Here is a 21267-nt window from a genome sequence, read left to right as displayed (position 1 = left end):
CCCTGGGAGAGAACCCCATCCACCATGTTGAAGGCCAAAGGAGAGCGCACCTCCTTGGCATCCAGCAAGGAATAAGTTCTCCCCGGCTCCGTCGTGAGGATTGGGGCCGAGGCCAAGGTAGCCAGGGTTCCGAAGGAACGGCTCAGATCCGACAAATTCGGAGCCGAAGACATCTCCGTTCCCATCAGATCCAGCTCCCTGTTCTCGGCACCGAGAGTTGCTCGGATCTGAACAAGTCTGATCAGAGGAACTCAAGGTAATGGCTGGCATCAAAGTTGGAGGAACCGTCGACACCGAACCCCCAGCTCCAAGGATCCTTGGATCCATAAACCCGGAAACCGCAGGTCGTATCAGGGAAGGAGAGACAGGATGGAAGAAGGGCATAGAGGTCCCCTCTCCGGCCAGAGAGGGGCCTGGCAAGACTCCCATTTGGATTTGGGTCCGAATGAATCTCCGCATCATGTCCATGTCAAGCTCCGACAGACTCTGAGTCGACTGGGAGGAGGCGACCGACTCGGATCTGGCCCTATGAGACGACCTCGAAGAAGGTCTTCGATCCAAAGGCTCCGTCGGCTCTTGGAAAAACCTCGGGGTATGGAGCCAAGGAGAAGTGGTCTTAGCAATTTTTGAGGGTGGGCTGGGAAATGGCTCCCACTCAGGAGATCGCTTGCGGTGCCTTTCCGTCCTTTTCGCTTTCTCCCTATTGTCCTTGTCCTTAGATTTAGTCCCCGCCTCAGCAGGCTTAGAGGGAGGTCGAGTCCCAGCCTAAAGGGGGGGGGGGGGTTGGTCGGCTACTGGAACCGATGTCGAGGCCGTCGTGTCTACGGCAGAAACTGGTAGCAGGCCCTTGGCTACCAGTTTCGCCTTCCTTTCTTTTAAGGCCCTGGGGGTTGAACCCTGCACACACAGCACATGGCAGACTAAGATGGTGAACTCCCAGGCAAATAACAAACAGTGTGTGGCCATCAGCCGGTGAAAGCTTGTGGCCACACACTGTGCATTTTTTAAAGGTTGGTTTTGGCTGTTCAGCCATCACAAAAACCCACTCAGCCAAAACTAAACCCTAAACTATCATACACACACTAAGGTCAGGTTAGGCCTACACACTACCTGACAAACTCTTAACTTTTTAAACTACTTTTTTTTTTTTTTACAACAAACCGACTAAAAAGACAAAGGGGAGGAAGGGTTGCTTACAAACCACTACTTTCACACACTAAATATAAGTACCAAAATTTCCACTTACTACACCCAACTTGGAGCTATAGAGACTACGATGCGTACGCATGAAGCGGCAAACGAGATCTGGGGGAAGGTAGGAGATGTGAGGGATTATGGGTAAGGGGAAGAGCTTGGAGCAGATGCTTGAAACAATGTTGCCGGGTCAGACCCGATATGGATCCGAATACCCACAGGTTGCAGATAAATGAAGTTAACTACTTCAGATTACACCTTTGGGAGAGTTTTAGCCCAGTAATCTCCATGGCACGTCCCATAACTGTGTATTGCTGTAGTGGGATAAACTAGTTAGGTAGGAGTTCCATTCCCAGATGTGGCAACTGTGTGTGTGTTCGTGTGTGTCTGTCTGACTCTATCCATGTAGAGAGCAATGCTTTTTAGGGTGGTCGCACTCCCTTCAATTGAAATGCTCTACTTTGGTAAGGCTGATGTCATCCACCTACAAATACACTTCTGGGAAGGTTGTAGCCCAGTAATCTCCATAGCGCGTGCCATAACTGTGTACTCCTGTAGTGTGATAATTTTTTTTTATTATTTATTTATTTATTTACTTAACATTTGTTAACCAGGTTAGTCTGACTGAGCTTTTGGCTCATTTTCAGCACAGACCCGGGAAGAAAAGTTCCTCAGGGAAAACAATTTTAAATTTTAGAAACGAAGTATTAACAATCAGCTTAAGGCTCTTTTCAGCAGAGACTCTGGGAGAAAAGCTCCCCAGGGAATACAATCTTAAAACCAAAGTATTAATCAGCAGAAGAATGAGACTTGTTACAATATCATTTTAACTGCTTAGTACAAAATAAATTAATAGTCTGGAAAAGATTTTGAAACCAGTTACATATCCCTTTAAATGAGTAGTACCTAGTTGTTTTAGGGTTTAGAAAAAAGAAAATTCAAATAGCTAGATGAAGATATAAGGGAAATAGAGTAGAGATTACCTTTTAGACAGACTAGTTAAAGTAGGTTATTTTGGAGCTGAATGATTCAAGACTGGTTAGAGAGGGAGGAAGAGAAGTAGTGGGAGGGTATTAAATACCAAGTATAAAGAAGGAAGGAATAGGTAGGAGTACAAGGTCAGAGATACATTTAGAGTGAGGGGGATAAATAGGTGGAAGGACAGTGGTTTCAAGGTGGATGGTTACAGTGGCAAGACCATTTTTTGAGGTATTTTCTTATGACTAATTTGAAACTCTTGCTATGGTGAAGGGACTTTATTTCCAAGGGGAGTTGGTTCCAGGATGTAGCTGGGTTATAGTTATAGAGAAGACATTCTATTTTGGTTTGGGTTTGTAGATGTGTAATAATTCTTGGTCTGAGCTGCATACAGTCCTAGCAGGGGGATATTTAGATATGATGGAAGAGAGGCTGGGGCAGAAGGAGGGTAGACAGAGGATGGAGTGAATGATTTGTAGTTGATATAGTTGGAGCAGATGAGGGAATTCTAGCCAGTCTAGTTGTGAAGTGCTAAGCAGTGGTGTGACTTTGTAGGTTTGGTTCGCTGCAAATCTGGCAACCTTGTTGTAGATAGTTTCAAGTTTGGAAATGAGTGTAGAGTTTAGGTTTGTGAATATGTGATAGCTGTATAGGAGTGTTGGAAGTAGTAAAGCATGAGAGAGAGAGAGAGGTTTTCGGGCTGTGTTGGTTAAGTATTTCTTGTCGCGGAAAAGGTGTCCAAGTTTCTGATGAGTTTTTTTGATGAAGTTAGTAATATGTACAAACTTAAGCTGATCATCTACTGTGACTCCTAGCAATTTAGTACTAGGTTCAGCTGAGATGTTGGTGTTGTTTCTAGATAAAATGGTAAATGTACTTTTGAGTGTGGTGAGGCTTTTGGGGAGGAAAAGTAGGAGCTTAGTTTTCTTCGGATTAAGTATTAGTTTGCTATCACTAAGCCATGTCTCAATGGTGTGGAAAGATGCCTGGGTAGTTGAGTGGAGGTCAGATGGGTTGTCAGCAATGGTTATAACCGCAGAGTCATCAGCATATTGCACAATAGATGACTGGGGACAAGAGGAGTAGGTCACCACTGGATTAAAAGGCTAGGAAAATGCTATAAAATACATCCCAGAACATCTATAACCTCTATGACGTTTGGACACACCTGGATTATTTGAGTTATTTCCTAAATGGTTATTACTGTGGTGTCTTTTTCAGGAAAGGTGTGTTGAAACAATCCAATGAAAACTAAAGCTGAACAGCAACACAATTTCTTTCCTCAATCATAATTTCTGTTCAAGCCATTTTTGGATGAAACTGTTCTTTTTAGAAAAATAACTTTCAAATGCACTTCAGAGCATACAGGGAGTTGTGGCTTTTTGGAAAAACTGAAGAGTAAGGCAAAATGAAAGAAAAGGAAGAAAAAAGTAGTGTGCATAGTATGGGGATCCAAGATTGGGGAAGACTGGAGGGTGTGTGTGTGTGTGTGGGGGGGCAGTGCTGAAACAGTAGGCCTAGGGTAGCATTTCACCTATGTCCAGACCTGTACATAAAATTGCTGCAATGTATCATTGTTGCAACCAAATGCCAGTGACTGTAAATGTCCCTTTGTGAGATGGTCCAACACAGTGTCGTTCACTGGCTTGTTGCAATGTAAGAGCATTGTAGCTTCAGGTCAGTCTGTGTGCACTGCTCCTAAAAGTTTGCAGTATGAACGAAAATGTTACTTGGGAAGGATGGCAATGTTCTTCGTGTTTCACTGTTGCAGTCATTACATTTGGGTAGATCCCCAAAGCTATGGTTGGGAGGATGGATTTATACAGCATTAGGAAGAGCTATAAGGACAGCAGAGGCAAAGCCAGCTCTGGATTTAGAGAAGAAAGGTAAATGGTAATGTTTGGTGAATGTATGAACTGAGCTCCAGGTAGCAGCTTCTAGAATGTCTCTGGTAGGAACACCTCTGAGAAAGGCTGTAGAAGTAGATGCAGCCCTGGTGGAATGAGATCTGATCCCCTGGGGGATAGTTTTACCATGGTGCATATAACAGAAAAAAATACAATGGCTTATCCATTTGGAAATAGTCTGCTTTGAAACAGCCTTTCCCTCTGCGCCTGCAGCAAATGCCACCAGTAGTTGTTCAGATTTTCTTTGAGATTTTGTCCTGTTTAAGTAAAATCTAAGTTGTCTGTGCACATCCAATGAATGCAGAATCCGTTCCCCCTTATTCTGTGGATTGGGAAAGAAAGTTGGCAAATGAATGGTCTGATTAAGAGTCACACTGGATACCACCTTAGGCATGAAGGAAGGATTGATCCTGAGGGACACCCTGTCCGCATGAAAAATAATGAAAGGCTCCACTGCCATAAGAGCCTGTAATTCGGAAATCCTTCTAGCTGAAGTGACTGCTAAAAGGAAAGCTGTTTTCCAGGAGAGAAATTTTAAGTCTGCAGTAGCAGCTGGCTCGAAAGGAGGGAGAGTGAGTTTTTCCAAAACAAAACTGAGGTCCCAGGCAGGGGTTGGAGCTCTCCTGGGTGGTCTTAAGTTTTTGGCCCCTCTTAGAGATACTGCTTTAGCAGAGGATGAGAGAAGAGGGGAGGTTCCTTGTTGTAATGAGCTGAAATGGCTGAGGCATGGATTTTTATGGAAGAAAAGGACAGGCCCTTGTAAAGCATCTCAGTCAAATATTGTAAAATCTGAGGAATATTGGGCACTGTTGTGCTTATCCCTTGTGATTGATTCCAGGCACAGAATCTTTTCCATTTGTCAGCATAAGATTTTCTAGTACTAGGCCTTCTTGCCTCCAAAATGACATCCATCACAGGTTTGCTGAGGGATGCCAAGGGTGAATTTAGGTGATTAGCCATGCTGCAAGATTCAAAGTTTGCAGCTGAGTGTGCAGAATTTGGTTGTTCTGCTGAGACAGTAAGTAAGGTGTCTTGAGACAAGTGCCACGGTGGAAGGTGTGACACATTGCGCAGGAGTGGGCATCAGTGTTGGCTAGGCCAGTCTGGAGCAATCAAAATCATTTTTGGTTTGTCCTGTTTGACTTTTAATAGAACTTTGGAGAGCAGAGGCAGTGGGGTAAAGGCATAGACTGATAGGTTTTTCCACCTGAATGACAGAACATCGACTTTCCAGGCATTTCTGTGATGAGTTCTTGTGCAGAATTTGTCCAACTGATAGTTCTGGGGTGAGGAAAAACGATCTATGTCTGGACTCCCCATTTGCATGCCAACATGTTGAAAATCCGTGGTTCCAGTTTTCATTCCTGTGAGTCCATGAGATTTCTGCTTAGTCTGCCAGAGTATTCAGCTTTCCTGGCAGGAATTGAGCTTGTAGTTGAATATGATAGGTCAAGGCTGTATTCCACAATGCCATGGCTAGTCTGCAAAGGGGGTAGGAGTGTGCACCCCACTGCTTGTTTACGTACCACAAAACTGTGGTGATGCCTGTCTTTATCATTATTTGTCCTGAATGATGGTAGTCCTTGAAGGCTGTCAGTGCATTCTGTACAGCTAGCATCTCTATTTGATTGATATGAAGGTGCATTTGATTTGGGTTCCATTTGCCCTGAATGCACTTCCTTGCCAGATGAGTCCCCCCAAGCATAGTCTGATGAGTCTGTAGTTAGGGTTTGGGCGGCAGGGGGTGGAGTGAATGACAGTCCCTTGTTTTGGTGGCAAGCCTCTGCCCACCATAGGAAAGTACAGTTGTGCACCTACCATAAATGTAGATGTCCGAGTGTATTCACTGTTGCAGTCATTACACTTGGGTTATCCTGCTGGCAGGCTACCCGCAGTTGGCCTGAATTCCAAAGTCCTGGTCCGGCGTCGGTTGCTGTCGCCTCTTCCCTGACATCAGTGTGCCAGGGGTATAAAAGATGCAGCCGACGCCATTTTCTTCAGTTTTTCTTGCCTAAGATGTCAGATGCCTCCAAAAGGGTAGGCTAAAAATTCTGCTTCTAAAAAAGCATGCACTAACATAAAGATTACCTTCATCTACAAGCAAATACACCACATAGGTTGTATAGAATAGAGAAGTACAGATAAGTCCCAGCAATGACAGGGGGATGATGGGAGGGTAACCTGGACTGCAACAGTGAATACACTCGAACATCTACATTTATGGTAGGTACACAACTGTACTATGTTCATCGTTTTTCACTGTTTCAGTCATTACACTTGGGTTGAATCCCAAAGCTGAGGTTGGGTGGCTGGGCCTAAACAGAATTAGGAGTGGCTATGAGGCCCTGCAGAACTGCAGTGGCAAAGCCTGCTCTGGATTTAGAGTAAAGAGGTAAGTGGTAGTGCTTTGTAAAAGTGTGCACTGAAGTCCAAGTTGCAGCCTCCAAAATATCCTTGGTTGGTACTCCTCTGAGGAAGGCTGCTGAAATGGCTGCTGCTCTGGTTGAATGTAGCCTAATGCCCTTAGGCACAGATTTGCCATGTTGTGAATAGCAGAAACAAATGCAGTGGCCTATCCATTTTGAAATAGTCTGCTTTGAAATAGCCTTTCCTTGCGATCCTGCAGCATATGCCACTAAAAGTTGCTCAGTCTTTCTGAAAGCTTTAGCTTTGTCCAAGTAGAAGCGTAGCTGTCTGTGTATGTCCAAAGAATGCAGAAGTCTCTTCCCCTTTATTCTGTGGGTTTGGATAAAAGGCAGGCAAATGAATGGTTTGGTTAAGTGCCACACTGGACACTACCTTAGGCATAAATATTAGGTTTGTCCTTAGAGAAACCCTGTCCGGATGGAAAATAATAAAAGGTTCCACAGCCATTAATGCCTGTAACTCTGAGACTCTTCTTGCTGAAGTTATTGCTAGGAGCAGAGCTGTTTTCCATGATAAGAATTTTATCTCAGCTGTACTGGCTGGCTCAAAAGGAGGCAGTGTGAGCTTTTCCAAGACAAAATTGAGGTCCCATGCAGGTACTGGTGATCTCTTTGGAGGTCTTATGTTTTTGGCCCCTCTGAGGCACTGCCTTAGCAGTGGATGTGAAAAAATAGGTGGGTCCGTATTGTAATGAGCTGAAATGGCAGAGGCATGGATCTTAATTGATGAGAAGGATAGGCCTTTGTCCAGCATCTCAGTTAGGTATTGTAAAATCTGAGGAATATTTGGTACAAGCATGTCAATTCCTTGTGCCTGGTTCCAAGCAAAGAATTTCTTCCATTTTTCTGCATAAGATTTTCTGGTGCTGGGCCTCCTGGCCTCCAAAATAACATCCATAACTGCTTTAGAGAGAGGTGTGTTCTGAGTGGTTATATTATCTGCCAAGCAGCCAGATTTAGTGTTCTGAGTTGGCTGTGCAGGATCTGATTGTTTTGTTGGGTCAGTAGATGAGGAATTTGAGGTAAAGTCCAGGCTGGGCCTTGAGACAAGCTCTTCAGGATTGGGTACCAGTTCTGGCGTGGCAATCAGTATCATTTTTGGCTTCTCTTGTCTGAACTTTAGGAGTACCTTGGGGAGGAGAGGCAGAGGAGGAAAGGCATATACTGTAAGGGTTTTCCAGCTGAACGATAGAGCATCCACTTTCCATGCATGTTTGTGATAAGTCCTTGTGCAGAATCTCTGTAGTTGCCAGTTGTGAGGGGAGGCAAATACATCTATGTCTGGGCATCCCCATTTCCTTGTTATCATGCTGAGGCCTTGTGGATTTAGTTTCCACTTGTGAGGGTCCATGAGGTTTCAGCTTAATTCGTCTGCCAGAGTATGTGTCTTTCCTGGCAGGAGTTGTGCTTGCAGGTGCACTTGATAAGTCAATGCTGTGTTCCACAAAGTCATGGCTTGTCTGCAGAGGGGGTAGGAATGTGTGCCTCCTTGCTTGTTTATGTACCACATGACTGTAGTATTGTCCGTCTTTATCAGCAGTTGTCCTGGATGGAGTAGATCCTTGAAGGCTGTCAGGGCATTCTGTACAGCTAGCATCTCTTTTTGATTGATATGAAGATGCATTTGTCTTGCGGGCCATGTGCCCTGAAAACATTTTTCTGCCATGTGGGCCCCACAGACATAATATGATGCATCTGTTGTTAGTGTCTGCCTGGCTGTGGGTACAGTGAATGGTTGTCCCTTGTTGTGGTGACAGGCCTGTGCCCACCACAGAAACTCCTGTTGTAGGCAGGGAATGAGTGTAATTAATGTTTCCAGGCTGTGGCAATGTTGAGTCCAAACACTTTTTAGATACCATTGTAGCTTCCTCATATGCATTCTTGCATATGGAATTAGCAGAATGCAGGATGCCATGAAGCCCAAAGCCTGCAGAATTTTTCTTGCAGATAACTGGGTCTTTGTTGCCATCTTTTCGAAGTAAGAAGTCAGTTGCCTTTGTTTGTCTAGAGTGAGATAAGCCATCTGGGCAGTTGTATTTAAGCTTGCACCTAGGAATATTATCTCTTGAGAGAGTACTAGTTTTGATTTCTTTTCATTTACTGTGTACCCTAGGCAAATTAGTAATCTTTTTACAAATGCCAGATGCTTCAGTAGAATGTCTTCGTTCTCTGCTTGAATAAGGCAGTCGTCCAAGTAGGGATATATTTGAATTCCTCTGTCTGCAAAATGCAAATACTGGTACCAGGCATTTTGTGAAGACCCTGGGCACAGTAGGTAAGCCAAAGGATAGTGCAGAGAATCGGTAGTGCATTGAGCCAGCTATGAATCTGAGGTATCTTCTGTAAGATTGTCTGATTGGGACATGCAGGTATGCCTCTTTGAGGTCCAAAGTTACAAGCCAAGCCTTCTTGCCCAGCATGGGCAGAAGCTGCTGCAGAGTCAACATTTTGAGTTTTGGAACGTCCAGAAAAGTGTTTGGAATAGACAGGTCCAGTATTGGTCTCCAGGCTTTGTCCTTTCTGGGTATCAAGAAAAGTCTTGAGTAAAATCCTTGTCCCTGCTCTTGCTGTGGTACTCGCTGAATAGCCCTCATGTCCATGAGAGATGAAACTTGCTTTTTGAGCTCTGCCCATTGATTGTCTGGCAGGTCTGGCATACCTTTTGTCTTTGGAAGGGCGTGAAAGTGGAACCTGTAGCCCTGAGAGACTATATTCAAGACCCATTTGTCCTGGGTGATCATGTGCCAATTTTGTGAAAAAAGTGCTAGCTTTCCCCCTAAGGGTGCTGCCAAAAGATAAGTGCTTGGCATTGGCAGAGGAAAGTCATTGGGACTGTTCTATATGGCTGTGATTAGTCTTCTCCACTTTTGAAGGTAGAAACACCCCATTGTTTAGGCCTGTATGAGCCTTGGGGCTGGGGTCTGCCTCTAGGGCGTCTGTATCTGCCTCTTTGTGGCCTGTCTGACACTGGAAAGGACCAATTCTTAGAAGGCCAGTTCCTGCTAAATCTGGGTGGCTGTACCTGTAAGAAATCCTTTACTGTCTGCATAGATTTCGCTTTATCCTCCATTTTCTTCAACACCTCTTCTGCCTTAACACCAAACAAAGTATCATGCTGTAATGGAGCATCTAATAATTTTGCTTTAACATGACCAGGCAGATTCTGTTCCTTTAACCAAGCATGCCTTCTAGTGACAGAACCTGTAACAGCGGCCCTGCATGAGGCCTCCAGTGAATCAAAACCACATTACAAAGTATGCTTTCCCACTTGTTCAGCTGCATGCAATAAATCCTGCATTTCCTTGTTTTCAGAACATTCAGAACTTGTCAACATTTTCTGTTTGAGCAGTGACATTAAGTATTGTTGATATTTAAGCATATGAAACTGACAATTTAAAGCCCTTACAGTCAAGGTAGCAGAAGTGTAAACTTTTTTCCACCATCTGTCCAGTGCCCTAGAATCCCTATCAGAGGGGACAGGGTTTTTTGCAGTGGAAGCCTCTACTCCTTTGGGACCCTGAGATACAGTTTCTGGGTCAGTAGCAGGGTTTTTATATAGAAATTTATGAGAGTCTAGAACCCTGTAGTATCTGTCTGGCTTAACCAGTGCAGGGGGTAAAGAGTCAGGAGACAGGCCGGACTTTGAAAATACATCATCTACAATGTCTAGAACAGGTGGAATAGCAAGAGGTCTGTGCTGAGGCAGTAAAAGAAAGTTTCTGAGCCTTTTCTTAGATTCTGAGTAATCTTGGCTCTCCCAGTGAAAATGCTCCCTCCTCATGGTATGCAGGGTTTCCCAAAAGAATAATCCTCAGGAGGAGAGGCTGAAGGGATAGATTCTTCAGCATCAGAATCCTCATAGGGAGGAAGAGAGTATCCCTGTTCTGAAGAGGAGTCAGAGGAAATGGAAACCTGATCAGAAGAATCATATTCTGTGTCTTGCCTAGGCCTCTTATCAGAAGGAGGATGAGAAAGTACAGTTTTGTACCTACCATAAATGTAGATGTTCGAGTGTATACACTGCTGCAGTCATTACACTTGGGTTATCCTGCCATCAGGCGGTTCCCCAGTCGGCCTGAGTTCCAAAGTCTTGGTCAGGCGTCGGTTGCTGTCGCCTCCTCCCTGACATCAGTGCGACAGGGGTATATAAGATGCAACCGACGCCATTTTCTTCAGTTTTTCTTGCCCCCAAATAGGTAGGCAATTCAAATTGCTAATAAAACATACATAAGAAAAGCAAACAACAACTTTCAGTTACCAGCAAATACTCCCCATAGGTAGTAAAGGGTAGAAGACATAGGTACGTACCAGCAAGTAAGAGGGGAAGGAGGGAGGGTAACCTGGACTGCAGCAGTGTATACACTCGAACATCTACATTTATGGTAGGTACAAAACTGTACTATGTTCATCGTGTTACACTGCTGCAGTCATTACACTTGGGTAGAATCCCAAAGCTGAGGTAGGGTGGCTGGTTCTATAAGGCATTAGGGGTGGCTATAAGGCACTGCAGTGGCGAAGCCAGCTCCGGATTTAGAGTATAGAGGCAGATGGTAATGCTTGGTGAAGGTATGTACAGAACTCCAAGTTGCTGCTTCCAAAATATCCTTGGTAGGTACTCCTCTGAGGTAGGCAGTTGAAGTGGCTGTTGCCCTGGTGGAGTGAGATCTAACGCTGCTAGGTACAGGTTTCCCATGGTGTGTATAGCAGAAACGTATACAATGTCCTATCCATTTTGAAATAGTCTGTTTTGAAATGGCTTTTCCCTGTGCTCCTGCAGCATATGCTACCAATAATTGCTCAGATTTCCTGAAAGCTTTGGTTTTGTCCAAGTAGAAGCATAACTGCCTGTGAATGTCCAAAGAATGCAGTAGTCTCTCCCCTTTATTCTGTGGTTTTGGATAAAAAGTTGGCAAGTGAATAGTTTGGTTTAGAGCCACACTTGATATCACCTTTGGCATAAACGTAGGGTTAGTTCTTAAAGACACCCTGTCCTGGTGGAAAATGAGGAAAGGTTCCACTGCCATTAGTGCCTGTAATTCTGAAACTCTTCGTGCTGATGTTATTGCCAGGAGCAGAGCAGTTTTCCAAGAGATATATTTTAATTCTGCTGTGTTAGCTGGCTCAAAAGGAGGTAAAGTTAATTTTTCCAAAACAAAGTTGAGGTCCCAAGTTGGAGTAGGTGCTCTACGGGGTGGTCTTATGTTTTTAGCCCCTCTGAGGTACTGTTTTAGCAAAGGATTAGAGAAAATTGGTGGATCCGTGTTGTAATGAGCAGAGATGGCAGAGGTGTGGATCTTGATGGATGAATAGGAGAGGCTTTTGTCCAGCATCTCAGTTAAATATTGTAGTATCTGAGGAATGTTTGGGACAAGAGGGTCAAGGCTCTGAGCCTGGTTCCAGGCACAGAATCTCTTCCATTTATCCAAATAGGCTTTCCTGGTACTAGGCCTTCTGGCCTCCAGAATGACATCCATAACAGCTTTGGAGAGAGGCATTGCTTGTTTGACTAAGGAATCTTCCATGCAGCTAGGTTTAAGGTCTTTAGCTGACTGTGAAGTATCTGATTGTTGTGCTGAGTCAGCAGATGTGGGATTTGCGGCAAAATCCAGGGTGGTCCTTGTGCTAAGTTCTTTAAGATTGGGTACTAGTGCTGGCGTGGCCAGTCTGGTACAATCAGGATCATCTTTGGCTCTTCTTGCCTGGCTTTTATGAGTACCTTTGGAAGGAGAGGTAGTGGTGGGAAAGCGTATACTTGTAGGTTTTTCCAGCTGAATGAGAGGGCATCCACTTTCCATGCTTGTGGATGGTAACTCCCTGTGCAGAATTTCTGTAGCTGGCAGTTCATTGGGATGCAAACAGATGTATGTCCGGGCTCCACCATTTCTGTGTTATCATTCTGAATATTTGTGGATTCAATTCCCATTCGTGGGGATCCATGATGTTTCTGCTTAAGTCGTCTGCCAGTGTGTTTTTCTCTCCTGGCAGAAATTGTGCTTGCAGATGAACTTGATAGTTTAGAGCTGTGTTCCACAAGGTCATGGCTTATCTGCAGAGGGGGTAGGAATGAGTGCCCCCTTGCTTGTTTATGTACCACATAACTGTGGTGTTGTCTGTCTTTAGTAGTAGTTGTCCTGGATGCAGAAGGTCCTTGAAAGCTATAAGGGCATTTTGTACAGCTAGCATCTCTTTTTGATTGATGTGAAGATGCCTTTGTTCTGCGGGCCACTTGCCCTGAATACATTTTCCTGCCATGTGTGCTCCCCAGGCGTAATCCGATGCATCTGTTGTCAGTGTTTGCCTGGCTGTGGGTTGAGTAAAAGGCTGTCCCTTGTTGAGGTGACAAGCTTGAGCCCACCATCGAAACTCCTGTTGAAGGCAAGGAATTAGTGGTATAACTGTTTCCAAACTTTGACAGTGTTGAGACCATACACTCTTTAGGTACCATTGTAGTTTCCTCATATGCAGTCTGGCATACTGAATTAGTAGTATGCAAGATGCCATGTAACCCAGGGAGCTGGGTCTTTGTTGCCATCAATTGAAAGTATTGAGTCAGTTGTACTTGTTTGTCTGGCGTGAGATAAGCCATCTGGGCCGTTGTGCTCAAGCTGGCACCCAGTAATATTATCTCTTGTGAGGGCACTAGTTTTGATTTCTTTTCGTTTACTGTGTACACCAGGTAACTTAACTTTTTTACAAACGCCAGATGCTTTAGAAGAATGTCCTTGCTCTCTGCTTGAATCAGGCAGTCGTCCAGGTACGGATACATTTGAATTTCTGTCTGCAAAATGCAATTACTGGTGCCAGGCACTTTGTGAAGACCCTGGGCGCAGTAGACAAGCCAAAGGGCAGTGCAGAGAATTGATAGTGCATTGAACCAGCTATGAATCTGAGGTATCTTCTGCAGTTTTGTCTGATAGGGACATGCAGGTATGCCTCTGAGGTCCAAGGTCACGAGCCAAGCTTTCTTGCCCAGCATGGGAAGAAGCTGCTGTAGTGTCAACATTTTGAATTTCGGAACATCCAGGTAAGTGTTTAGAGAAGAAAGATCCAGAATGGGCCTCCAGGCTTTGTCCTTTCTGGGAACCAGAAAGAGTCTTGAGTAAAATCCTTGTCCTTGCTCCTGTGGTGGTACCTTTTGAATAGCTCTCATGTCCATGAGAGCTGTAATTTGTTTTTGAGCCTCTGCCCATTGATGTGGTGGCAGATTTGGCATTCCTTTTAACCTTGGCAGAGTGTGAAAGTGGAACCTGTAACCTTGAGATACAATGTTGAGAACCCATTTGTCTTTGGTGATCATATGCCAATTGTGACAGAAAAGTGCCAGTTTTCCTCCCAAGAGGGCTGCCAAGAGAGAGCTGTTTGACAGCTGTAGTGGGAAGTCATTGGGGCTGCTTTCTATATGGTTGGGGCCTGTCTTCCCCTTCTTTCTGGCCTGATGCATCCCATTGTCGAGACCTGTAAAGACCTTGTGGTTGACCTCTATCTCGTGGACGTCTGTATCTGCCTCTTTGAGGTCTGTCTGTAACTGGAAAGGACCAATTCTTTGTTGGCCAATTTCTGCTAAATCGTGGAGGCTGAACCTGTAAGAAATCCTTCACTGTTTGCATAGATTTTGCCTTATCCTCCATTTTCTTTAATACCTCTTCTGCCTTAACTCCAAATAACACATCTTGCTGCAAAGGTGCATCCAATAATTTTGCTTTAACATGATCTGGTAACGTATGTTCTTTTAACCAAGCATGTCTTCTAATGACAGAGCCTGTAACTGCTGCTCTACAGGAGGCCTCTAAAGAATCAAAACCACATTGCAAAGTATGTTTTCCCACTTGTTCAGCTGCATGTAATAAATCCTGCATTTCTTTAAAATTAGGAGGATCTGAATCTGGAAGCATTTTTTGTTTCAACTGACATCAAAAATTGCTGATATTTTAGCATGTGAAACTGGCAATTTAAGGCTCTCATTGCTAAAGTTGCAGAAGTATATACTTTCTTTTCCCATCTGTCTAATGCTCTGGAATCTCTGTCAGAAGGAACTGGATTCTTTGCTGATGAAGCCTTAACCCCTTTGGGTCCCTGAGAAATAGTTTCAGGGTCATCAACAGGGCTTTTATACAGGAAATTTGTGAGAGTCAGGGGCTCTGTAGTACCTGTCAGGTTTAACTGGGGCTGGAGGTAAGGAATCAGGATTTAAGCTGGATTCAGTGTACACGTCATCCACAATATCTAACACTGGCGGAATAGCAAGGGGTCTGTGTTGAGTTAATAAAAGGAAGTCTCTGAGCCTTTTCTTGGATTCTGAGTCATCCTGGCCTTCCCAATGGAAATGCTCCCTCATGGTATGTAAGGTTTGCCCAAAGGAGTAGTCCTCAGGCGGAGAGGCTGATGGAATTGATTCCTCAGCATCAGAATCCTCATAAGGGGCTAAAGAATATCCTAGGTCTGAGGATGAGTCTGAAGAGATGGACACCTGGTCGGATGAGTCATAGTCTGCGCATCCTGTCTAGACCTTTTATCAGGAGGGGGATGGGACCCCCTAATCAGAGTGATTAGGTCTTCAGCCATTTTGAGCATTTGTTTCTTAGGCATGGAGGCCTGTCCTGGGGAATGCTGTAACGGTTTTCTAGTTTTTAAAGGAAGCTTAGACTTAGCAGAGGGTTTAATGCTTAACTGAGTAGGTCTGAAAACACCCTCTGAAGCTGCGGGTTGCTCAGCTACTCCGGATCCCTCTGAAGGGTTAGCTTAGGTAGGCTGTAAAACTTGTGCAGCCGAAGGCCCAGCCATCTCCACGTGGGAGTCGGAGGCGGCCTGTGGTTCTGCAGAAGCGGTAGTCAGGGGCTGCGAAGGTGCCTCGCTGAAAACCGGAAAACCAGCGACTGGCCTAGAAGAGGCTTCGTCGTCAGTTTTGGGCCTCGGATGCCTATCCTTGTCTTTCCGCTTTTTATGTATTCCGGTCATCGGAAGATCCGATGGCATGGTGTAATTAAATTTTCTGCCAAAATAATGTTGGGCAAAATCAAACCGACATTTAATAGTGCGCTTGTTAAACCTAGCACAAAACCGACAACCGGTGACGTCGTGGTCTGGGCCTAGGCATGGGATACAATAGGAATGGAAATCCTTATAAGGTATTTGCTTCCCACAAGAAATACAGTTATTAACTTTTACTGACATCGGTCTGAGGCAAGAAAAAGTTTCCCCAACGGGGTACTTAGCTTTGTAGAAGACTTCGGTTCTGGATTCGGAAAGAAAATCTCAGGAGTCGGCCGACAGGCACTTGCGAACTGCTTTTGCTTCGGGCACCGCGCGGCAAGAAAGACCGAAGAAAATGGCGTCGGCTGCATCTTATATACCCCTGTTGCACTGACGTCAGGGAGGAGGCGACAGCAACCAACGCCGGACCTTGGAACTCAGGCCGACTGGGGAACCACCTGACGGCAGGATAACCCAAGTGTAATGACTGCAGCAGTGTAACATGATGAACATCCTCTGATCAAAGGAATTAGGTCTTCGGCCATTTTAAGCATCTGTTTCTTAGGCATGGAAGTCTGTCCAGGAGAATGCTGTACTTGTTTTTTTGTCTTTAAAGCTGTTTTAGTCTTTGCCTTGGAAGCTGTGGTTGGCTTGACATATAACTGTGTAGGTCTGAAAACACCCTCAGAAGCCGATGCCTGCTCAGCGGCTCTGGACCCATCTGAGGGAATAGCTTCTGAGTGTCCAATACCTTGAGTATCCAAAAGGCCTAGTTGTCTCCACGTGGGAGTCAGAAGCGGCCTGTGGTTCTGAGGTAGCAGGCGTCAGGGGCTGCGAAAGCGCCTCACTGAGAACCGGCGAACCAGCGACTGGCCTAGTAGAGGCCTCGTCGTCGGTTTTGGACCTCGGATGCCTGTCCTTTTCCTTGCGCTTTTTATAAACTCCGGTCGTCAGCTGTTCCGATGGCATTATATAATTAAACCTTCGGCCAAAGTAATGAAAGGCAAAATCGTACCGACGCTTAATAGTGCATTGGTTAAATCTAGCACAAAACTGACAGCTAGCAACGTCGTGGTCAGGACCTAGGCAAGGAATACAGTAAGAATGAAAATCCTTATGAGGTATTTGCTTCCCACAAGAAATACAATTGTTAACTTTTTCTGACATCGGTCTGGAGCAAGAAAAAGTTTCAACGGGTACTTAGCTTTATTGAAGACTTCGGATCTGAAATTCGATTTCGAAAATCTCAGGAGTCGGCCGACCGGCACTTGCAAACTGCTTTTGCTTCGGGCACCCTGCGGCAAGAAAGACTGAAGAAAATGGCGTCAGCTGCATCATTTATACCCCTGGCGCACTGACGTCAGGGAAGAGGCGACAGCAACCGACGCTGGACCAGGACTTTGGAATTCAGGCTGACTGTGGGTAGCCTGCCAGCAGGATAACCCAAGTGTAATGACTGCAACACTGAAACACGATGAACATCTCTAGTTGCAGGCAAGGTATGATAGGAATCATTGTTTCCAGGCTGTGACAATGTTGACTCCATAAACTCTAAGTACCACTGAAGTTTCCTCATATGCAGTCTTGCATATGGAAATAGAAGAATGCAGGAGGCCATGAACCCCAAGGCTTGCAGAATTTGCCTTGCAGACAGCAGGGTTTTTCTGGCCACCTGTTTGAAGTAAGTCACCAAATGAATTTGCTTCTCTAGCGTAAGGTAAGCCATCTGGGCAGTTGTATTCAAGCTTGCACCCAGGAAAGTAATTTTTTGAAAGAGTACCAGTTGTGATTTCTTTTCATTTATGGTGTACCCTAGACAAGTTAGAACCTTTTTTACAAATGCCAGATGTTTTTGAAGAATGTCCCTGTTTTCTGCCAGAATTAGACAATCGTTCAGCTATGGATATATTTGAATATTTCTTTGCCTGTAAAATGCAATTACTGGAGCCAGGCACTTTTTGAAGACCCTGGGCGCAGTAGATAAGCCAAAGGGCAGTGCAGAGAACTGGTAATGCAAATAGCCTGCTTTGAAGCGGAGGTATCTTCTGCAAGATTCCCTGATTGGGATATGCAGGTAAGCCTCTTTTAAGTCTAGAGTTACCAACCAGGCATCTTTGCCTAGCATGGGAAGTAACTGTTGAAGAGTCAGAATCTTGAATTTTGGAATGTCCAGAAATGTGTCTAGAGTAGATAAGTCCAGAATTGGACGCCATGATTTGTCTTTTCTGGGTAGCAGGAAAAGTCTTGAATAGAAACCTTGTCCCTTTTCCTCTTTTGGGACTGGTTGAATAGCTCCCATGTTCATGAGAGACAGTACTTGTTTCTGGGCCTTTGTCCACTCATTTGGGGGCAGGTCTGGCCATCCGTTTGGGATTGGCAATGTGTGGAAATTAAATCTGTATCCCTGGGATACTACATTTAAAACCCATTTGTCCTGGGTTATAAGTTGCCAGTTTCTTACATGAAGTGCCAGTTTTCCCCCCAAAGGGGCGGCTGAAAGGTAAGTGCTTGGTAAGTGTAGAGGGAAGTCACTGAGACTGCTTTCCATAGGGAGGTGCCTTGTTGTTTCCAGATTTGGAGGAGGAGGCACCCCATTGTTTTGTTCTAAAAGTCCCTTGTGACTGAAACCTGGAGCCTTTGGAATGTCTGGGTTTGACTTGAGCATCTCTCAAAGGAACTGGAAAAGACCAGTTCTTAGTAGGCCAGTGCCTACTAAATCTTGAAGGTTGCACTAGTAAGAAATCTTTCACAGTTTGCATAGATTTAGCTTTATCTTCCATCTTTTTTAAAACTTCTTCAGCCTTATTGCCAAAGAGATGGTCCTGTTGTAAAGGAGCATCCAACAATTTTGCGGTAACATGATCAGGCAGAGTTTGCTCTTTGAGCCAAGCATGCCTTTTTAGCACAGAGCCAGTTACAGCAGCCCTGCAAGAGGCCTCCAAAGAATCAAAACTACATTGCAAAGTATGTTTTCCAACTTGTTCAGCTGAATGCAATAAATCCTGTAAATCTTTATTTTCCACACAGTCAGAAATTAACATCATTTTCTGTTTAAGCCGTCCCATGATATGCTGCTGGTATTTAAGCATATGAAATTGACAGTTTAAAGCCCCGATTGCCAAGGTTGCAGAAGTGTAAACATTCTTACTCCATCTATCAAGCAGCCTGGAATCTCGATCAGAAGGGGTAGGATTTTTAGCAGTAGAGACCTTAATGCTCTTGGGACCCTGAGAAATTGTTTCAGGATCTGCAATAGGATTTTTGAAAAGGCATTTGTGGGAATCAGAAACTCTGTAGTATCTGTCTGGCTTACAAGGAGCCAGAGGCAGAGAATCAGGAGCCATACTAGATTCTGAAAAACCATTATCAACAATGTCTAGGACAAGAGGTATAGCCAAAGGCCTATGTTGAGAAAGAAGAAGAAAATCCCTAAGTCTCTTTTTAGATTCAGAGAAATCCTGACTTTCCCAGTGGAAATGTTCCCGTAAGGTATGTAAATTTTCCCCAAAAGAAAAATCCTCAGGGGGAGAAGCAGAAGGAATGGAATCTTCTGCATCAGAGTCCTCATAAGTAGGTATAGACAAATCCTGTTCATTAGAAGAGTCAAAACAAATAGAATCCTGTTCAGAAGATTCATAATCAATGTCTTGCCTAGGCCTCTTAGAAAGGGGGGGGGTTGGCTACCCCTGATCAGAGTAATTAAATCTTCAGCCATTTTGATCATTTGTTTTTTAGGCATAGGGGCCTGCACATATGGCCCAGGCGTTGGTTTTTTAGACATAGATTTAGATTTTGGCCTTAGTTTTGAAGATGGCGTCGGTCTAATATACAAATCTGTAGGCCTGAAAACACCCTCAGAGGCCGGTGCCTGCACAGCGGCTCTGGACCCATCTAAGGTAAAGACAACCGAGGGGTTCCATAACTGAAGCATCTCGTTGCATACTGGACTTCGAACGGGTCTCAGTAGAGGCCTGCGAATCAAAAGTAGCGGGTATCAGGGGCTGCAAAAGCGCCTCACTGAGTTCCGGCGAAATGGCAACTGGCTTAGGAGAAGCGTCATCAGTTTTGGACCTTGACGGCCTGTTTCTGTCTTTTTCTTTGTGTTTTTTAGGTATTGCAGTAGTCTGATTGCTAACCAACGACATTTCTGGACAATTAAAGCATGAGCCAAAATATTTAGAAGCAAAAATATACAGACGTTTAATAGTGCGTTGATTAAATTTAGCACAAAACCAACAGTAAGGTACATTATTGGTCAGGGCCTAGGCAAGGAATATAGTACAAATGAAAATCCTTATGAGGTATTTGCTTCCCACAAGTAATGCAATTATTAACTTTTACTGACATCGGTAAGGAGCAAGAAAAAGTTTCCCCAACGGGGTACTTAGCTTTTTAGTTGAAGACTTTGATTCTGAAACTCGAAAACGAAAATTCCAGGAGTTGGCCGACCAGCACTTACAAACTGCTTCTGTTTCGGGCACCGTGCGGCAAGAAAGACTGATATAATGGCGTCGCCTACATGTTTTATACCCCCGACGACCTGACGTCATGGAAGAAGGGACAGCATCAGACGTAGGACCCAAGACTTTGTTAATCAGGCTGACTGATTACCCAAATGTAATGACCGCAACAGTGAAACACGTAGAGCATCACAGTACATGGGGAGCACACAACTATGCGGACGCTGTCGGTGAGATGTGTGTGGAATGGGCCAGGGGAATCAAAAACAGTGCTCATGTTCCTAGGTCAATTAAAAGCTGGGGCCGAATGTGATAGGTGTAGCGGGGGAAGAGCTACACCTACCGAACAGAAACCAAACTAAAAAAAAAACTATCAGCTAATCCAGAGACAGAATAAGCCAGGAAAATGCACTTAAAACACCTTTGTTTCACTATATTGAACAGGGAGTATATAAATCAATAGTTATAAGGGTAGTGAAAGGTAATACGAGTGTAGAAAACAAATTGGGGGGGTAGGATGGGATCGACTGGTTCTCGCAGTTTAGTGCTCACCCAAGGTGAAAAATTCTAGCTGCTAAGCTAGAGTTCAATTAATACAGGTCTAAATGGATACAGGCTTTATACCGTCTAGTGCAAGTTATCTGAGGGAGAGATTGACATGCTTTCTTTCCGCCTCCCGAGGTAGCTTTTAAATTAGTTAGGTATGAGTTCTAATCCCAGACTTGGCAAGTGTGTGTGTGTGTGTGTGTGTGTGTGTGTGTGTGTGTGTGTGTGTGTGTGTGTGTCTTTCTGACTCTGTCTGTGTAGACAGCAATGCTTTTTTGGGTAGTCACACTCACTGAAGCATGCTGTCTGATGTCAGACACCTCCCCATACCCTTTGCCCACATAACCTCCGTATGACCCGTGTGGTGCATGTGATACCTGCACAGTAATGTGCTGTGGCAATCTCACTAGTGATGAGCTGTATCCCTGGCCCTGCCAAATGTGTCAATGTGTGTGCGTCCCTGTGAGAGTGTGGCTGTGTTGACACTGGCACCAGTTCATGCGGACAGGCACGTGTACTTCACCTAACGTATAGCTACCATATCCCTGTTACAGATGTCTCTCACCATCACATATATGTTCTGATGGCTCCACAACAGGTAACCTATGTGGCACATCCAATAACTGCATAGAACTGTGACAGCACTACATAGTCGTCAGGGGTTTGATACCCCGTGCTGGTAGGTGTGTGACACAAACAGGCTTATGTTTTACTCTCCCACCCCTCCCTGACTTGTCTTTGCCTCTGTCTGCCTCTCTCACACCCTCAATGGTGGATGTGGAGACC

The 21267-nt window shown here is 44.7% G+C and overlaps 1 protein-coding gene across 3 annotated transcripts in view; it reads right to left on the bottom strand.

Annotated features, from left to right (window-relative positions):
- TBC1D23 (TBC1 domain family member 23) overlaps nucleotides 1–21267 on the bottom strand; it is a 1834851-nt gene that overhangs the window by 1100466 nt on the left and 713118 nt on the right. The gene's annotated exons all lie outside the window — the stretch shown is intronic.

The sequence above is a fragment of the Protopterus annectens genome, chromosome 5.part0 (assembly GCF_019279795.1).
Source record: "Protopterus annectens isolate FY-2018-M chromosome 5.part0, PAN1.0, whole genome shotgun sequence".
NCBI lineage: Eukaryota > Metazoa > Chordata > Ceratodontiformes > Protopteridae > Protopterus > Protopterus annectens.
This window is presented reverse-complemented; position numbering and strand designations above follow the sequence as displayed.